Raw genomic sequence first — 15,840 nt, 5'->3', positions numbered from 1 at the left:
TTTTGTAATGCTTTTTGATGAATCAACAATATCTTTGAAAAAGGGAATTTTCCCTATGTCCTCTAACATCAAATCAATACAATGGGCAGCACAAGGTGTCCAAAATAAAGTAGGATGCCTCTCCATAAGCATTCTACCAGCAGCAACATAATTTGCATCATTGTCCGTTATGACTTGGACAACATGTTGTTTACCCACCTCCAAAATAAACACATCCAGCAAATAACATAAAGTTCTTGCATCTTTGATTTGTGCAGATGCATCAACAGATTTGATAAACGTAGTCCCCTTGGGACAACTAACCAAGAAGTTTATAAGGGTTCTCCCCTTTTGGTCAGTCCAACCATCTGACATAACAGTGCATCCTGTTTGTGCCCATGATGCCCTAAAATCCTCCAATATTTGGGTGCAGTCACGCTTTTCATTTTGAAGAATTTGGCCTCTGAAATCATGATAAGAAGGGATTTTGTACTTCGGGCCAACACTGGCAATAGCATCAACAGTAGGTTGGAAAAATGGATTATTCCTTACAATGCTGAAAGGAATATCACTCCAGAGGAGAAATTTTGCCATCAACCTGTTAGCTTGTTCTTTATCAATTCTTTTTAGCATTGAACCGATAGATGGCTGTAAACCAGGTGTGGTTCGAGGAACAAAAAATGATGATGCAACTACCGGATTGACTGATGCTGCAGTAGAACGAATGCCACTTGGCCCACTTCCTTCACCTGACCTTTTTAGTTTCCTTTTGAGTTCTTTTTTGGCCTCTCTAGTCTAATTTAATTCTTCTAATGCTCTCATGGCTTTTTGGATAAGTTCAGCATTTGTATTTATACATGGCCCCACATCATGTCCAGGGATTTGTGCAAGGTGAAACTTCAACCTGTACACCCCCCCGTACATCTCCTTTCCACACAACTTGCAACTCAAGTTTTGTCTATCATTCGGAGCACGAGGTACAGCATATTCCCAGAAAGGATCCAATTTACTTGGCATGTTTGTTTTTGAACTTTGAAGTTGCAAACTTGAAGTCTTGAATGGCGTTTTGATGCAGTTGTGAACCTATGGGAAAATAACTTAATAAGGATTAGGATTACAATTTAGCATTTACAAAATTACAAGTTACAAATTTACAAATTACAATTTAGTATTTTAATTTTTAATTTTTACATTGATGATTGAATGAAAATTAAAGTTACCCATAACCCAACCTAAAACAACCATTCCAAAGTTTAAAGTTTCAAACACAAATTACCCAACCATTCCAAACCCAAGTTACCCAACCAAATGGCAAAAACAATGAAAAATTAAAAAACATAAACAATGTTTTAAAAAAAAAAAAAAAAAAAAAAAAAAAATTGGTTCCCATAGTCATACCAAGTTACCCAACCTAAAACAATGAAGAAATACAAAAAATTCTTTAGAAACAATGAAAACAAAAGAAAAATGGTGCCCATACCAAATTTCCCAACCAAAAACAATGAAAAACATACAAAAACAATGTTTTTAAACAATGAAAACAAAAAAAAAATCCTCATACCATTTCTATGGAGGTCTCCTCTTGATTTTCTCCTCTAAGCACTTAGATTCAGCTGAAAACCCTCTTCAGCTTGTCTCCAACAGCTCATCCTCCCTCCGCGCACGCCACTGTCCAAATGAGCAAATGAAAAATAAAAAAAAAAATTATAAAATCGTGTTGTTCCGACCCCCCACGATTTTTTCTTTAAAAGTCGCCATTTTTTCGTTTTTATCACGATTTTTTCAAAAAATCGCCATTTTTCTGAAAAAATCGGCAAAAAAAAATTACCAGGATTTTTTTCGTATAAAAATCGCGATTTGATCGACAAAAAATAAAAATCGCGATTTTTCATTAAATGGCGATTTGATCGCGATTTTCACAACACTGACTCAACCTATATTTGTTTGCATATGTACTTGTTTATTGATGTATAAAGTATTCAGTATTTATGTTTATGGTTATTTTTATTTTTATTTTGAATTTTATTAATAGTGTGAAATATTAAATTATTTGAATGGAATAATTTTTTTGTGAGATTTTCAGATATAAAAATTTTCGTCAATTGGTTTTGAAAGAACAAGTATGGTTCATCATAGGACCAGATAAAGAGGCAGATCATGGTAAAGGCTTAAATTGAGAGCAATGTAGAAACATAATATCTCTATATTGCTTTTTATTTAAGCCTTTGCCATACTCTGCCTTTTCATCTAGTCATGAGGATGAACTACACTTGTTGGTTCCAAAAGCATAGGCCAATAGTGCTATTGAGATATCAAAATTCCACGAAATAATAGTTGCATCAATACAACTGATAAAAGTTTAGTTCAGACTATCGTTTGTATGAGTTAGGTGTTCCATAAATTCTTTGCATATTTGTTCAATATGTGTGTGAGAGAAATTTATTGTATTTGTCTATCGGATGTTATGAAGCTTTAGGATGCATCTCCCATTTTTATACAGAGAATTAATCTTGTCGGTGTGGTTTAGTCGTTTAGGGAGCAATTATATAAATATTTTATAATTTTATGATAAAATATTACAGATTTTGGGAATAAAAATTATGGCCTTTTTCATATTGTACACTTTGCGATTACTATCAAATATATAGAATTAAGGAAGCACACAATACTTGCAGGGAGTCTAATACAGCTTTGAAGAAATTCTGTTTATTTCAAGATCAAACAAATAACCCACTTCAAAAATATTGTAACTTATGAGATAAACTCCAGGTTTCAATATATTATGTGTATTTCAAGTTCACACAAAAGTAATTCTTTTGACAGATATTATACTTTTTTATAACGAAGGGCCTCAGCTAAATTGTTAATTCTTATTATATAAACTATTGGTAATCGTTATTATATAAATAATAAGGATTAGATTCAAAATTTTTATTATATAAATTATTGGTAATCTTTATGGTTAATTCTTATTATATATTCTATTGATAATCTTTATTGTTAATTTTTATTATATAAATTACGTGTAATCTTTATTATATAAATTAGTAGATTCAAATTTTTATTATATAAATTATTAGATTCAAAATTTTTATTATGTAAATTATGGGAAATTTTTATTATATAAATAATTAAATTCAAAATGATTATATAAATTATTAGATTCAAAATTTTTATTATGTAAATTATGGGAAATTTTTATTATATAAATTATTGGTAATCTTTATTATATAAATTATTAAATTCAAATTTTTTATTATATAAATTATTGGTAATCTTTCTTATATAGACTATTAGATTCAAAATTCTTATTATATAAGCTATTAGATTCAAAATTCTTACTATATAAACTATTAGTAAACTTATTATATAGAAGATTAGATTTATAATAAGCTATTAGATTCAAAATTCTTATATAAACTATTAGTAAACTTATTAGATAATTCTTACTATATAAACTATTAGTAAACTTATTATATAGAAGATTAGATTCAAAGTTTTATTGTTAGCTTTTATTATATAAATTATTAAATTCAAATTATTATATAAATTATTAGTAATTTTTATTATATAAATTATTAAATTCAAAATACTTATTATACAAACTATTAGTAATCTTTAATATATAAACGATTAGATTCAAAGTTCAAATTCCAGGTGAGTTGAAAAATTTCAACTCAATCTATTAAGCGCTGAGGAGTTCTGTTTCCATGTTCAGTTTGACATTCGATAGGATGACCTACCTACTAATCTATATAACCTAGAGGTATGTTGGTGCTTAGTTTCTGATGTTTTTCCTTGCTTTGATTTCAGGAATTTGAGGGTCCAGTTTCTCCCGGGGATAAATAATGGCCGTTCCTTCTGAGATTTCCAAATGCGTGTTTAGGAATGTGCATGGGGTTGGCAAGCCAAGCATCTTTATGGAAGGCACTCTCCACCTCTTCTGCTGTTAAATTCCTCCACATACCGCCGCAGATAAATTTAGCTCTCTGGTTACTTGCAGCGTGCACGCTCATCCTTGTTTTCTGCATTTATTGCCTCAAAGCGATTTTCCATTTCGAGGCTGTCAAGACGGAGTTTTGTCATCCAGTGAGGGTGAATTTCTTCTTTGCGCCATGGGTTGCCGCTAAGTCACTAGCTATGGGAGTGCCTCCGGTAATAGCACAGTCGGTTCATCCATCGGTGTGGTGCATTTCCATGGCTCCTTTGATGATGTTGGAGCTGAAGATATATGGACAATGGCTGTCTAGAGAGAGAAGAGATTATCAAAAGTAGCTAACCCTTCCACACACTTGTCTGTGGTAGGAAACTTTGTAGGATCTCTACTAGCGACTAGCGTGGACTGGAAGGAACCTGCAAAATTCTTATGGGCTGTAGGGTTGGCCGATTACATAGTATTATTCGTGACACTCTACCAGAGATTGCCTACCAGTGAAACGCTGCCTAAGGAACTCCATCCAGTATTTTTTCTATTTTTGGCTGCTCCTTCCCCTGCAAGTTGGGCCAGGGAAATAATTTTCGGAGAATTTGATACAGTTTCTCGCATCATGAATTTTATTCCACTCTTCATCTACACATGTCTCGTAAGTATAATTACATGGATCATTTTCGCTGCTTAAATTAGGCGCTGAGCCTGTACTTCATGAACTGTAAACCACCTTCTCTCTCTTATGATGCAGGTTGTGCGCATTAAGTTGTTCCGTGGGTTCAGGTAATCATCTCAATTCTGCCACTAAAACGTGATACTAATTAACTGAAATAAACTTTATTTCAATGTGTCCATGCATATCATCTCAATTCTGCCACTAAAAACGAAAAGATTATTCAAACACTTGGGTTTTTCTTAATAAGAGCTCAGATGTTTTCCTCTTCTTTATACAGAAAAGGCCGAATTTTAGTCAGAAATAGCTATTTTTGGTGAAATTGTAGTTTTGGTAGACAAAACCTATATTAATGGGATAGTTTAAGGAGACTCCAATGGAAAGCAGTAGAAATTATCTTATCATTTTGACAAGAAGTTGTTGATGGCTCTGAATTCATATCCATTATGTATATAAGTATTCAAACACTTCCATAATGTTGAAATTGTAATTTCAACTGCAGTGAACAGTTGAAAGCAGCAATTATTTTACTTATTTGTCCTCATCCGACACCCCACATTTATTCCCATTCTTTTAAGCCACCGCTATTACCGTCTTTTCACCTTTTAATTGTTTTTGTGTTCCCGAAGGAGGAAGATCAGATCCACCGCTATGCCATTACTTCTCAACAACCGCATTAAAGAGCAAAATGGCCGAAAGTGAAAAGAACCAGCCTCGAGCCAGCTGCAGCATTTATCAGCTATGGGTTTCCACACAACCAACTTAAGAAGCACAGCAGAATGTCAGAAAGATCATATTTCGTTCATTATGAGCAGCAAATTGCAACAGATACTCTGTCAGAGAGTTGAAGCGGTTGATGGACTGTTATGACCCCTATTGCACTATATATGTGTAGACACAGCAGTGTAGATGATATAGAAAGCAGAGGAGAGCAGGCAGCAGCATGAAGAAAAATGCTTCTAGAATAGTGAAATGCACAGCAGTGCAGATTTGAATGTAATTTGTTTTGTGATTGTTTGCTGTGAGAGAGGGTAGAAAACACAGCAACATGAAATATCTGTAGTTGTTCTGTTGAGAAAACAAAAGGCAATATGCTATAGCGCGTATGTGCTAAATGAATGTAACACACAGATTGAAGTGCCTCTGAAGAAGGTATGTTGGAGAATCCCTCTGTTAGAAGGAGGATGCTATTTGTGTGGAACTAAAGCGTTCCTTGGTGAATCCCTTTGTCAAGAGGAAGATGTTTTTCAGCATAGTCATTGGTGAATCCCTCTGTTAAGAGGAAGATGCTCTTCAGCATAAATTGGTGAATCCCTCTGTTAAGAGGAAGATGCTCTTCAACATAAATTAGTGAATCTCTCTGTCAAGAGGAAGATGTTTTTTAGCATAGTCATTAGTGAATCCCTTTATTAAGAGGAAGATGCTCTTCAGCATAAATTGGTGAATCCCTCTGTTAAGAGGAAGATGTTTTGTAATAGCAATTGTGAAAATCCGTCTATGTGAGGAAGACGAATTTATATCAGTTGGTTTAATGTTTATAATAGAATTTGTTTTTGTGTGTTGTTGTTACACCGTAAGCAGAAAATAGTCTTGACGTTAAAACAGAGTGTTGTTGTTACGCCGTAAGCAGAAAATAGTCTTGACGTCAAAACAGAGTGTTGCTGAAACACCGTTGCTGAAACACTACAATCAGCAACTGACGAAACTGCGTTGGTGTTTCAGCAAAGCGATTTTTATTTCCGATGTGTTAAAATAGAGTATTGTTCTGTTTTGTTTGGAATTATCAGAAATTCACAACACATAATTAGTTTTTGATGGTGCAGAATCCATTTCCACTATCTATAAAAACATTCAAACATTTCCATTGTAGGATTTTTTTATGGTGATGAATCTATTTCCACTAACTAAAAAAACCTTCAAACACTCTAATAGTCAATTTTTTGAAAAAAAAAGTGGAGGCTAAATTGTAGACTCTAGAAAAAAACACCCATACTAATTAAATGAAATAAACTTTATTAGAGCATGTCCATGCATCCATCAAAACTTTATTCAAGTATGTCCATACATCCACCAAAATGAAATAGGGTTAGAGTTGTTGACGGGAGATTGGTTGTAGATACCTTGAATTTAATCAATCCCAAGTAGTTTTTTTGTAGAGTTGGGTTACAATACCATGGCTCATCAATACAATATGCCCATAAACCATCTTTCTTTTCACAATCAAAATATTTTATAAATATTTTATTTAAATTTAATTTTATAACATATTTTTTATTAAATATAAAAAATATATAATTACTTTTGAGATATATCTACACCTCTATCATATCAAAATATATCATATATAAATAGCAGCTGTAAATTAAGATCCATTTTACCATATGAATTAAAATAATAATTTTTTAACTATATTTAAATTTCATTAATAAGCACATAAAAACTTAATACTTAAAATATGACAAGATTCTTAACCGTGGATATTCACCCCCACTTTATTATGGATAGTATTAACCATACCATACCATAGGTCAATATGATGGCTCATCAACACTATTTCTTATTTCACAATCAAAATAATACTTATGTAACAAGATTTTTAACCATGGATATTCACCCCACTTTACCATGGATATTATTAACCATACCATACCATGGGCCAATACCATGGCTCATCGATACCACATGCCAAAAAACCACCTCTCATTTTGCAATCAAAATATTTTGTAAATATGTACATTTTTTTAGTTTTATTTTATTACATGTTCGGGCTGCAGACACTCTCCATCCCAGTATGGAAGAGATGTTGTAATGTCCTGTTATATTATGTTATCTAAACATTTTGTTCCAATCAAATTATATAAAAAAATAAAAAAATTATTAATTAAAACATTTTGACTAAGTGAAATTACATTTATATAAAAATAAAAATTAAAGAAAAAAAATTAATAATTAAACGAGCCCCTATTCATCTTAAAGCTTGATCTATCAACCTTGGAGAGAGACCAAATCTCTTGAAGTGCAAACATTTCTTCAATTTTTGCTATAAAAAAGAGGTTTGCACTTCGAGAGAGTCTATCAAACTCGGAGAGAGATCAAATCTCTTGAAGTGCAAGCCTTTCTTCAAGTTTTGCTATAAAAAAGAGGTTTGCACCTTGAGAGAGTTGATCCCTCTAGGCACTTGATAGATCCGGATTTAAGATGGATCTAGGCTGGGTTATGGGCATATTGAATTGAGAAGCCATGGTATTGTAACAAAGTATATTTACAAGTTAATAATATCTATGACAAACATATAGTTATATTATAAGTTTATTGTAAGTATTAAAGTTTTGATGTGTTTATTAATTAAATTTAAATATGGTTTTCGAATCATTATTCTATTTCATAAGGTAAAATGGATCTTAACTTATTGTTGTTACTTATAAGTTATATATTTTAATATATTATGACTTATTTTTATCTAAAAGAATATTCATAATTTTATTAATAAAAATAAAATTACAATGTAACAAATTGAATTTTATTATTTTAACTTTTTACCGACATTACAACATCTCTCCAATATTGGGCTCTATATTACTTTTAATGGACATGCAAATGTTTACCGATCCTTTATGTATTATAAATTGAATATATATATATATATATATATATATATATATATATATAGTTTAGAAGTGGAGAGGTTATATTATTATAATCATATTTAAGAATAACATTAAAATGGGGTGAGAAATTCAATAGCTATTTAATATCTAAAAGTGTCTTTACAACGCATTCATTCACTTTTTATGGAAGACTTATAGACCAAAAATCTTTAAATTTATTTAAATGTAATTTTATAAATATTTTTAAAAAACTTTTAATAAATTCAAATATATATATATATATATATAGTTTAGCAGTGGTGAGATTATATTATTATAATCTTATTTAAGAATAACAATTCAATAATACATTAATATCTAAAAGTGTCTTAATAGCCCATCCAATCATTTTTTATCTAAAACTTATAATCAAAAATCCTTAAATTTATTTAAATGTAATTTTATAAATATTAAAAAGAAAAGCACAGAAGCTTTTAGTAAATTCAACTTTAGTTTGGTAGCATTTACAAAATATTTTAAAATATATCATTAATACAATATATATGAATTAAAGTTGAATATAATAAATTTAATTGATGGAACTTGATCGAGCATCACGGACAATTCTCCAAAAACTTGACTGGTTAGGTAAATAGAATAGTAAATTCAACTTTAGTCGGATCGCAATTACAAAATATTCTAAAATCTATCATTAATATAATATATAAATTAAATTAAAGTAATATAATAAATTTAATTGATGGAACTTGATCGAGCATCAGGCACAATTCTCCATAAACTTTAGGGTAACGCAACGCAATTTCTTCATTTTCTTAAATTATTAAGGCAGCTAATATTATTTTATTTTAATACAGTTCTCGCACATTTTTACATCCAGAAGAACAAAACAGGCACAATTCTGAATAGGCACGAGGGTAACACCGATCGTTTTCTTAAGTTACAAGGCATCGATTTTTTTAATATAGTTTTGGTATAGTGGATTTTAAATGATTTTTTTTTTTTTTATATGACTGGTGCTTTATCACTAATTCACTAAATTCGATGCATCATTTATTTAATATAATTCTCCACATTTATGTTTCATGCTTTATCCGGAGTACATTTTCCCAAAATTAAATGCTTGTGTACTATCTTTATCACTATCACTATTGAACTTTTCATTCAAATATCTAATAGCCCATCCAATAACAAAAAAAACAATTATAATGCATTAATAATTCTGTTCATTTTAAAATTTATAGTACATTAATAACTCTGTTCATTTTCTTCTTTATTTTAATATTGAAATAATTTAATAATATAAAAAATTAAACACAATAAAAATTTAAAATAAATTACACTATTCTATCTTATTTAAATTTTCTCTTCATTTCAAAACTTGATTTTAATATTTTTTTAATTTCCTAACTTACTTAAAATATTTTCCTAATAAATACATATTCAAATTTATTTATGAAAATCCTTGAAAATAAATATATTTAGAAAATTGATTCCTTATAGTATTTGCCATTTATCCTTTTTTTCAGTGTTGATGTTCAAATTAGTTTCTTCACTGTTTTTTCAACTTTCTGGGTATTCAAAATAATATATTTTTTAGAAATTCAAAACAATATTTTTTCCCAAATTTATAATTTTTTAATTATAAAATATATATATTAATTAATTAATTATTTTAATTATTATTATCTTTATTATAAGAAAGCAATTATAATTATAACTATTTATTTAATTAATTAAATATTTTTATTTTTATTATATATATTTATTAATAGCTTGTGTCATAGATACAAATCATACTTCTGCATATATCAATTATATTTATTAATGTGGTTGTTTTAATATGAAACTCAACCATGTTCAAAATTCGTATTGTGACAAAGATTGTCTCTACATGATAATCAACCATGGTCAACAATATTCAATCATGGTCAGATTGTGACAAAAATTGTCTCTTGGTTGAACGTCAAATTGTGACAACCATGGTCCAATGCCACATTGTGACAAAATTTTCTCAATATGAAAATCAACCATAGTCAACGATTTTCCACTGTAGCATTGTGACAAAGGTTGTCTCAATATGAAAATCAATCATGGTCAACCATAGTTCAACATTGCATTGTGACAAAGATTGTATCAATATGAAAATCAACCATGGTCAAGGATGTTTATTTTAGGGTTTATAATATTTATCCCTTGGGTTTAATATTATTCTCTTGGATTTATAATCCCTTGGGTTTATAATATTTATCTTAGGGGTTATATACCTTAGTTTTATAATATTAATCCCTTAGGTTTAATATTATATGCTCGAGTTTATAATACCTTGTGGTTTTAGAATTAATCTCTCTGGTTTATAATATCAATCCATTGGGTTTATTAATCTAAGGGTTCATATTCTTAGGATATAATATTATTCATTAGGTTTATAATATTAATCCTGGGGTTTAATATAAATCCCTTGGGTTTTTAATCATGGTTAACCATGCACAAGCATTGTCCAATGTCACATTGTGACAAAGATTGTCTTAATATGAAAATCAACCATGGTCAGCCATGGTCAAATGTTGACAAAGATTGTCTCAATATGAAAATAAACCATGGAAAAACATGGCCAACCATGTTAATTTTAGGGTTTATAGTATTTATTTTATGATCATATACCTAGGGTTTATAATATTAATCTCTTGGTTTACTCCCTTGAGTTTACTATTACTCCCTTGAGTTTATAATTTCTTGTGTTTTTAGTGTTAATCCCTTCGGTTTATTATTCCTTGAGATTTATAATATTGCCTGAGGTTTATTAATATGTTTATTTTTTAATATAAACAAATAAATAAGTTATTATTCATTAATTATTATTAATATTTATTTAAATTATTAATTAATTATTTAAAATTTATTATTGTTCAATTTAAATTTAAATTATTATTATTATTATTATTTAATTATTTAATGATGATGATGATGATTAACGTCCAATAAAACCAATGTGGTCTATCGGACTTCAAGAAAAAAGAGTCTAATTGTCATTCTTCAAAATCTTGTTTCTGTGATCAAAGAGCACATAAATGAGCATTCCAAAATCGCTATAGTTGGGTTGGCTTAGTAATTCAAGAAGATTTAATATGTGGATAATGATAGGAAAATGAAAGCAGATGTAGGTAAGAGTTGGGCAGTCTAAAAGTGTTTTTCATTTTCCACCTTCTTAGTATCACAAATCTCACAAATTCTATCGTCCCAAGGAGCCTTGGGAGTAGACCACCACCCAGTCTCACTCCGAAGCTCATGAGAGTTAGTTCTAATCCTAGCGATGTTCATTTTCTTCTTAGTGCTAGTCAACATAGAGAAATAATTATGGTTATCAAGGGTGGGGTTGATCACCTCCTTATAGTACCTTAGCTTCCTTTTACCCTCTAGCTCTGTAGCATCCCACATTCATAACTACTATTAGTTAATAATAGTAACAATTTTAATTAATAATCTTAATAATTATTATCATTAGTTAGTAATAATAATAATTATTTAAAATAATAATATGATTATTATTATTATTATTATTTAATTGTAATATTTTTTTATTATTATATAATTAATTTATATTTTTTCTTCCGAGGAAAAAAAGCAAACTTTTTTATAAGCAATAAAAAAGTTACAAGCATATGAGTAAACATTCCGAAAACAACTGTGGTATTGAGACCTACATCAGTCCCAAGAAGAGAGAACCATCTTCTCTGAGTATCACCAGCAGGCATATAAACCAAAAACATTTTTCACCTACAACCAGCACAGGACCTTTACCTATCCCAAACAGCCTAGTCATAGTAGAAACATGTCCATATCCAATATCGTGGGTCTCCTTTCAGAGGAAAACAACCCACAGGAAACCACCAAGATCTCCATATGCTCTTGTCCAAAATAGAACATATCAGAAAAAAGCGTCAAAGATTACATAAACTTCCGATTTCAGATAAGGAAAAACTGTCAAGAAAAAAACTAACACAGCTGATATTGAAAGTTAAGAGTATGGTGGGAGATCCGACACACGGATCTGATCCTGGATCTGTTCAGTTATTCTCCACGAGTCCACAGCTTGCTGCAGACCTTCTTTAGAAAGCCTGTCTGCTGCTTCATTTCGGTCCCTGTAAATATGATCAATAGAGAACACATTAAAATAGAGCTTTAAATTTTGGATCTCTTCAAAGAGCGGCCTCAGCAGATAATTCTGACATCTATGTTTTCCATTGACCCAGTTAATTACATTCAATGAATCCCCAAAGATCTGAACTGTGAAGATATTCCTGTGTATAAGCCAACATAAAAGGAGTTTTAAGGCAGAAAGTTCGGCATAATTATTTGATCCGGTCCCAAGGCCCACTGAGGCTTTTAATGAATGAGAAGTGCTTAAATGGATGATAATCCCAGCTCCAGTTTTGTTATTCTGAGCTGCCCCATCGAAATAGGCCCATGGAATCCCATCTCTGATCTGTTCTTCCCTACTATGAGATGATGTCCGAGTTTCTTCAGGCTCCGGAATGCTAGACAGTATGGCTGAGCTTTGGATAGCAATTACTTCCGCTGGAGTGGATTTGTCTCTGAAGATGCTTCTATTTCTTGCTATCCATATACCCCAGCATATAATGGGGGGAAGGTTCCTCAAATTCCTCTCTAAATAATGATTCCACCAGTATTCCCATGCTGTTTGAATGGTTTCCCCCTCCCATCTTACATTCTTACTTAATAATTTTTGCGTCTCTTCCCATACTTTTCTTGCATATGGACAGGCTATGAACAAATGGGAAATGGATTCTGAGTCTGAAAAGCACAAGGGACATCTTCCTGGGCCCTGTTTGAATCTAGATTGAAGAATATCCCATGTAGGTATTCTTTTTTTTAACACACACCAAAAGAACAATCTAGCTTTTTTTGGGCATTTTAATTTAAGCAAAGGTTTTACCCACCATTCTGGAACTTCCCACCCCTTTTTCTTCATTAAAAACTTGTACCCAGCCTTTGGGGAGTAGGTTCCCGACTCAGCATGTGCCCAAACCAATAGGTCTGGCCTGTCCTTTATTCTAACATTGGATCTTTTGAGCTCCTGAAGAAACATCTGCCACTCGATTCTCCAGATGGGGTCTATTTCTAGTTCTTCTCCTGATTTCCAAGCTTGTCCCCAAATGGAAGACTGCCCTATGTTTGCTATCTGATTTAGACATGTAATTCCTTTTGATTCCAAATGGGCGATCAGGCCTGGGGATAAAGCAAAAGATTCATTGCATCCCACCCAAGGGTCCCTGCCTATCCTCAGGTTTTCACCATTTCCTACCTGCCAAGCCAAGCCTTGTTCTATGACTTTAAAAGCCTCTGTAGTGGCTTTCCAAATCACAGAAAAATTCCTGCCTTTTTTATTTGGATTTCTTATCCAATCTTCTAGAGGAATAGGATCAATATATTTACGCTTTACCACTCTGGTCCATAGATTCTCAGAATTGATTATTCGCCATCCAGATTTTGCTGCCAGAGAAATGCTGAAGTCAAAAAGGTTTTTTATACCCCATCCACCCCAATCTTTTGGCCTTGCAATTTTGTCCCATGCCACCCATGGAAGTACTGAGTCCTCCTTTGTCCCTGACCAAAGGAATCTGCTGCATATCTGTTTAATCTTATGGAGAATCCCTTTTGGGATCCAGGTCAGGGCTGCCCAAAACACAGGCATGGCCTGCAAAACTGAGTTCACTAGAGTCAGCCTACCAGCCCGTGATAACCACTTGAAGCTCCAGTGGGAAATTTTTTGCTCAATTTTGGCCACCAGCCAGTTCCAGTCCTGCTTTTTGTATGAGGATGGCTTCAGCCAAAAACCAAGGTATTTGAACGGACTTACCATATTACAGATCTCAAAAGGCAGATAAGATGAAATCAGGAGCTCCTCTTGTCTATTGAAACCTTCCAAAATTAGCTGGGACTTCCTAGAGTTTATTTGTAGCCCTGTAGCTTTCAAGAACAGATCAAGAATACTTTTAAGTTCTTTGATTTCATTTAAACTCCCATTTGTAAATAATAAAATATCATCTACAAACAGGAGATGTGTAATGAACAAATTTACAGCAACTTCCAAACCTTTTACCAAACCTGTTCTTCTGGCATTTGATATCAGTCTACTGAGTCCTTCTGCTGCTAGGAGGAAGAGCAATGGAGAAAGAGGACATCCTTGCCTCAGCCCCCTTTGTCCTTTGAAGAATTGAGAAGCAGCCCCATTTATTAAAACTGCAAAGCTTGCACTTGTAATGCACCCCATGATCCAGCTTATAAACTCCACCTTGAAGCCCAGGTGAGTCAGCAACATCCTAAGATAAATCCAGCTGATTCTGTCATAAGCTTTGGACAGATCAATTTTTAACACAACCCCTTTCTTGTTTGATTGTCTGATATTGTGAATGGTTTCCTGGGCCACCCCTATAGCTTCATGTATTTGACGACCGTCTAAAAACCCAAATTGTTCATTGGAGATGCAATTTGATAATATCGGTTTCAGGCGGACCGCAATGATTTTTGCAATAATTTTATAAATACAGTTGCACAGTGAAATTGGCCTGAAATCTTCGAAAGTTTCCGGATCCTCTTTTTTAGGAATAAGAGCAATGAAAGTTGCATTAAAAGGGGAATAAATCTCTCCTTTCCTCCTTGATTCCTCCACCACTTCTGTTAGCTCAGCTCCAATCGATTCAAAAAAATGGATAAAGAGCTCAATTGTCCATCCATCCGGCCCCAGACTTTTATCTTTTGCCATTGATTTTACTATACTTTCCACTTCCTCCTTTGTCACCTCTCTAAAAAGATTTTCAGCTTCCTCCCCCTCCACAAAACGGGGGAATGCTTGGGCTGTTCTAATTACTTCAGCTATAGAAGCCCCGCCTGGGTCAGAAAACAGGGATTGAAAATGAGCCTTTCCCATATTTGATAGGGCCTCAAAAGATGAGGCTTCTCTACCTTCAGGATCCTTCAGCTTCCAAATTGTATTTGCATTTTTCCGGCCTTTTGCATAGTTGTGAAAATTTTTTGTGTTTTCATCCCCCGCTCTCAGCCAGATTGCCCTGCTTTTTAGCCTCCATTCCTCTTCTCTGTCAAGTAAAATCTTTGCTCTACTCTTTTCAAGGGCCAAAATTCTTTCTTTTGACTCCTGAGTAGCATAAGCATCTGCCTCAGGTTCTTCTAGTTCTCGAAGTTCAGCATCAATTTTGGCCAATTCCTCATTTTGCTTTTTCCTTCTGTCTGAGGCCCATTCTATGGTTGCTTTCTTAAGTCTTTTTAAGTTTTCCATAAAAAGAGCCCCTTTGTTCTCCAAAGAGCTTCTACCCGGATGTCTCCAAGTATTCCTGAAAAGCTGATTAAATGAATCCTCTTGCAGCCAAGAGGCATTAAATTTGAAAGGTGCAGCAGGTTTTGGGGGGGGGTTTGGATAGTTCTAAAAGAATGGGGAAGTGATCCGAATTCCCCCCGTCACCCACCCATTGCCTGAACATTGGAATATTGGACGCCAGCATATCGCTGATTAGAAAACGATCCAGCCTCTTTGCTATTCTCTCCTCCCCTGTTCTCCTATTCCTCCAAGTAGGTTTAGCTTTTATAATATTTACATCTATCAGTTTATGAGATAG

At 32.5% G+C, this 15,840-nt stretch overlaps 1 pseudogene; it reads left to right on the top strand.

The window, feature by feature from the left end:
- Window positions 1-15,840, top strand: part of LOC149255932 (guard cell S-type anion channel SLAC1-like) — a 49,046-nt pseudogene that overhangs the window by 21,587 nt on the left and 11,619 nt on the right.

Source organism: Pinus tabuliformis, chromosome 7 (genome assembly GCF_031772625.1).
Source record: "Pinus tabuliformis cultivar Carrire ecotype Pingquan chromosome 7, CPIR1, whole genome shotgun sequence".
NCBI lineage: Eukaryota > Viridiplantae > Streptophyta > Pinopsida > Pinales > Pinaceae > Pinus > Pinus tabuliformis.
Note: the sequence above shows the minus strand (reverse complement) of the source record. Positions and strands in the feature narration are given on the sequence as shown.